At 40.1% G+C, this 5,726-nt stretch overlaps 1 long non-coding RNA gene across 2 annotated transcripts; it reads right to left on the reverse strand.

Moving 5' to 3' along the window:
• Positions 1-316: 316 nt before the first annotated feature.
• On the reverse strand, positions 317-5,473 carry LOC145456289 (uncharacterized). Of its 2 annotated transcripts, XR_013920560.1 has the most exons (3): positions 2,068-5,473; positions 1,245-1,414; positions 317-533 (listed from the first exon to the last, which is right to left on the reverse strand). It is a non-coding gene; the product is annotated as an uncharacterized LOC145456289 (long non-coding RNA). The 2 variants fall into 2 exon arrangements; XR_013920557.1 differs by having other exon boundaries at positions 317-1,414.
• Positions 5,474-5,726: the final 253 nt, after the last annotated feature.

The raw sequence follows: 5,726 nt of genomic DNA on the forward strand, positions 1-5,726 counted from the left end.
GATGCTAGCAACCCCAACAGATTGTTAGATGGCATGGAAGGTTATGACTGTTGACGAGAGAATTCAAAAATATGAAAATCGGTCTATATATAGAGAAACACGCGTGAATTGGAGGTAAATCGCGCACAGCGCGAAAAATGTTTGTAGTTGACCGCTTCTTCGCGCCCCCCTTCAGAAGCTTTCACGCCCCCTAAGGGGGGTGCGCCCCCCAGGTTGAGAACCACTGATATACACATTTAGTAGTTGGTATCTGGATTATGCTACACACACTCGTTTAAATCTAATATCTAAATCTGTGATAATTAGAAGCACGCACTGAAATGACTGTTGTATATCTTTAACGAGTCAATCCGTTATATTAAAAGTATAGAACACAAATAATGGACACAAGTAAACCATGAAACGAAAACAAAGTCATTTAAACACATTGAAACAACGTCGTGAATGAGATGGGCAGCCGGTTAGCGAGGTAGCGACGATTACCACGACAAATATGAAGATTATGAAGATGGAGGTTGTAAGCCGTCTGGAATCTTTTAAAAAGGAAGAATTCATTGCAAACATCTTGCCAGCATGATAGGAAATCTGACACTTATAACCAGCTTCAGCAGCAGCATATGGGCCTGGACAACTAGAAGATTTTACACTTTTTTGAATTATTGATTAGAATTTATGTATACATTTATTTCCAAGTAACAATAGAATTAGAATTATATCTCCAGTTTTTCTTTCAAATTAGATTATAACTATATCTATGCAGGTTTATTCCAAATCAGATTAGGATTAGAATTATTGAATTCGGGTAAAACTTGAAAATTGAATTAGGTTCATATCAAATCATTCAGTTCGTTATTATAAGCTCGTGGAAAGCGAAGGTCCGTACAGCCAAGCTTGGCTCTTTTTGCACTATACAGTTCTGTAGCATTTCCTAAATGAATTACTTTCACTTGGGAAAATCACTACTACAGCTTCTGCTTTACGCTAAAATTTTGAGGTACTCCTAGATTTTGCCTACTTGCACTACTTTTACAAGGAGCTATGATTTTAGATTGCTACTTCTAGATAATGATTTCCAGTTTTTTAGGGCAAAATTGATTCAAAATTCTATTTTTACTGCAAAATCGCTACTAATACTTGCACTAGGGTAGAAATGTACGTTGCTTCTACACCATTTCTATGCAACACAGTCGCTACTTTGACTAACCCTGTTGGCGACACTGGGTCTTGCATTTATTCATACAGACCTTGTAGCACGGGAGAATCCACCAGTTCTGAGGTTTCATCTTCATCAGAATATGATATATTTTTTAGAACCCCATCTCTAACATTCAGGACATATATGGGGCCGAACATGTGGCCGGAAACGGCTACGCTTCTTTCTTGCCCCGCAACGACGGTACGGGTTATCGCAGTTCTGAAAACCGAGGTTTCTTATCAGATTGGAAGATGCGAAATACATGCATGAGGTGGTTTGCCGAGCTTGTACATCGAAGATTTATGGAATATCAAACCAATAGTTTCAGATCTCAAAAAACCGCAGACTTACGGAATATCAAGCCAAGCCCAGATTGTCAGATTTCAGTTTTCGTAATTTTGCAGATACAGAACAGATTTACAGAACATCAAAAGATTGTGGAGTTTTCAGATTTAGAGTGTTCAGATTTCTAAAACCGCAGAGTCACGGAATATAGTTTTAACATTTGCGAGTTCAGTTTCATATGTCAAAAAATCGGAGATTTACGGAATATCAAGCTAGCTCAGAGTTTCAAGATTTAGGATTCGATATTTCAGTTTCCAGATTACGAAAAACGGCAATTTATGGAATAACAAGTAAAGAGTTCAAGTTTTCAAATTTAAGATCACCGAACACCTCCGCTGTACCAACATTTATCAAGAGCTTTCAGGTGGAATTGAAGAGTTCAAGAAGTCATCATAGGCCTATCTGTCGTTGTATTGGTTGTTTCCATATTGTCTAGTCGGGATTCAGAGAACAAGTTTTCCACAATTTAGCCATCCCATTTAGCGTAAAACGACTCGAAGCGGTTCGGTTCAGAAGAGAGTTCTTACTAGAGAGCAGTCTCCGAGCGTGGCGTGGATGTAGAATTTATCGCACGCTGTCAAATGTGGGACTCTGAACGACAGGCAAACCCCGCCCTCGGAGCTGGCGGCCGTCGTGGACAGGTATCGACTGGAATCCTTTATGTAGCAGCCGTTGGAGATCAGATCCAGCGCCGAAGGCAGGGTTGAGTCAGCTGAGCAAGATAGAAAGAGTCGGAGGGGGCGAATAGCTGATAACTGAATAGGAATTGTCGTTACGTTTCCAATATATCAAGCATAGTTTCAGTTCTTTTTTTCATCGTACTATATATATTAGACCAGGGGTGGCCAACCTTCTCGACCAAAGGGAAAGTTTGGGAATTTGTTCGTATTGCTTCTGCGATTGTAATTATCACATCAGCCGGCGAAAATGATGTTTGTATCATGGCAGCAGAATCTTTCGAAAATTGCTCAATTAGTGGAGTAGACGGCCATTTTCTGTTTGTCACAAAGCATATATCTTGCAGTTTTTACAAAGTTAGACTAGAATTAAGACTAACAGTTTTTTTTCACAAATAGATTAGAAGTAAGAATTACTGAATTTGCGAAAACTTTGACATCGAATCAAATTCAGTTCATATCAAATTATAGTTCATTCTCATTAGCAAGATTTGACAATATTTGACAAATCAATCAAAATTAGATTGCTAGCAATCCGCTCTGAATAACTAGAACGAGAATAATGTAGTTCCGTCATAACTTGCCTCAAGTGCATCTTTTCGTTGACCGTATACAATGCCCCGTCGTTGAAAGAGAACTGGTCAGGACAGGCGTCAGGGCAGTAAGAGCCAGACTTACAGGCGTCTAATAAACCGAACCCTCTCCTCACTCCACGCCCTGTCACTGTGGGCGCTGTATCGGTCCTGACAATGTGGAACGGGTGTACCATCAGATAATACAACGTATTTGGATTCGATAAAAAAGGGAGTTTGCGATTCGCTCCGGATTTGGATCGAATATGGATTCATGATTATTGTAAGGCAGATTTCTACTTGGACTTGAAATTCTATTCATTTCCAATAATCCTGCGACTTTCCAAATTTCATCCATTACAGCAGTGGTTCTCAAACTCATTTTAGACACGCCCCCCTCATGATAGTAAAAAATTTCGCGCCCCCTTATCGACATATCATGAAATGCTACCAGATTGCTAGCAACCACAGCGGATAGTTTGATGGCATGGAAGGTTATGACTGTTGAGAATTCTCAAATATGAAATTCGGACTATACACAGAGCAATAACTATGAATTGGAGGTAAAGCGCGATTATTTTTAGTTGACCGCAGTTCGCACCCCTTCAGTTTGAGAACCACTGCGTTACAGGAGTTTGATTAGTATATTGATGTTGAAATGAGCGCTAGTATTTTCGGCCGACAATCGTCAGGGTTTATCCAGTATAGACTCACGCTGGCAAGAGGGAAGTCACAAGTCACTATCCTGTACTGCCTCTGATACTCGCATACCGGAATCGCTATTTGCGCGGATCCAACCATCTTGTTCAACCATATTCGTCCAGACACCAGCGTGCTGCCAGCGCTTTGACTCACAACTACGCCACATTTCGTGAAAGGCAAGGGAACCAGAAATTTATGATGGGTGCCGTTGTCTAAAGCAAGGGTATATAAATTTCCAGCTTTTCCAATTAGAATAGAATTAGAGCTGAGAACTACTAAGTTTTTTCCTTCTAAATTACACAGTAGAATTAGAGTTGCTTAGGAGTACAACATCATAACACATTTGAATAAAATATTCATATTTATTCCCGAAGCTTTTCGGCTCACCCTCGTCGGGGGATATTGTCAGCATTATTGCGAGAATTCAAATAACTATGTTGAACAACAAAATACATCGCTAATTATGACGTCACACATAAAATATACAAAGTTTGAAATACAAGAGAACTGTATCGTTGGCATGGAGATAGCGAAGCAAAACAAGTTAATGCGCCATTTTCAAATGATGCACAAATTCCTTCTGTCGGCATAGACCAGACATGGGGTAATCGCGATTAGTAATCGTAATCGATTACGAAGATTACAGCATTTGAGTATTCGTAATCGCAATCGATTACATTCGAAAAAAATCCAAAGTAATCGTAATGGTAATCGACTACTTCACATATCTAATCGATTTCTTAGTGAAAGAACGATTACTTTCTATTGGTACAATGAATATGACATAACCGAACATCCGTGAACAAGGAGGAGATATTATACCAGGTTATTGATAGCGCAAACGGTTGATTTTCAAACGCCACTGCTCATTATTACGTCAGAAGTATTAGCTTTGCTCGTAATTGCGTAAGAAGTAACCCCACAGTAAATAGATATTCGATGTACATGGTATAGTTTGGTTGCAAGAACACCAACCGTGGTGTATATCAGATGTTATCAATACACTCCAGACGCCACTACCTCCCAGCAGGATAATAATCACCACGTTTTCTAGTTTCAAATAGTAACTTATGCATTGATGTTTGGTTATGCTTAGTTAAACACAGTTTGACCGTTGCTGCCTGGCGAGCAGTACGCCTATGTAGTACGTACGTACTTACACCGGACAAAGATTTCAAATTTTGTACTCGTCAAATAAAACATTACGGTTTCCACAACGAAGCTTAAAAAATCAACAGCAGCTGATATATAGCATAATCGAGCCGTTCTTCGCCGTTACTCGCAATGGCAGCTTGCATCATCGGTATCAAGTTGAAGTCAGAAGTTCAATTTCACTTCATCTTATTCTCATATGAATCAACTTGGAACGGGCGCCAATCGTTATTTCACAATTCTTCACTCAACATTTGGACCTGTCGCCATAGCCAACCACTTATATATAATGTTAGCGTGGGTTGTGGCTAGAATCACAACCAAAGCAGCAATTCGTGCCCCACTCCAAACGTTTGCCTTGGGCCCAAATAGGAGAGGTCAGTTTTCAAGTTTAAGACTGAATTTCATCAATAATATAGGTAATCGCATTATATTACCATAGTGTCCTACAATGGTGAGGACACAAGCAATCTCACGGCTCACTGCCATTGATCTACATCACACTTTCCATTTGCTAAAGACAATTTGACGGATATTTTCGACTGGCTTGCCGAGCGCGAAATTTGATAAAGTGGGAATCAATCGAAACCTACCACGGTGCTGAATGCGAAAATATAATTTTTTTTCAGATCGTGGCTCTGAAACCCCCTAAAATCAGCCTCGAATGTTGCATTGTAACGGAGTTTGGTATGGTGACGCAACTATACCGTCTGGGAGCAGGTGAACGCAGCGCAAACCACAAGCGTATTGGCCCCTGTTGCGCAACCGATTGAGCAATAGCATTCTTACTCTCACTCTAGTGCGCACTTGCTCTGAGCTGTTCAGACCAAAGAATATAGAAGGACAAGAAGTGCGAGGTCATTGTGTCGTCATTTCATTGTTACGTAGGACGTCCTCCATTTTGGTCTCAGAAGCTGCTGCCGTCTGCCTATAATTTGCCTATAGACGCGCTCGCCGGTTCTATTGAAATTGACATTTTGGGTGATTTCGAGCTTTATTTATAAAGTCCGGGTATCAGTGATTAATTTATACTCTTAACTTATCATTACTAAGAAACTGAAACGAACGCTAGCCCATGAATAT

Source organism: Botryllus schlosseri, chromosome 2, assembly GCF_051294905.1.
Source record: "Botryllus schlosseri isolate E-star chromosome 2, Bs_hap1, whole genome shotgun sequence".
Lineage (NCBI taxonomy): Eukaryota > Metazoa > Chordata > Ascidiacea > Stolidobranchia > Styelidae > Botryllus > Botryllus schlosseri.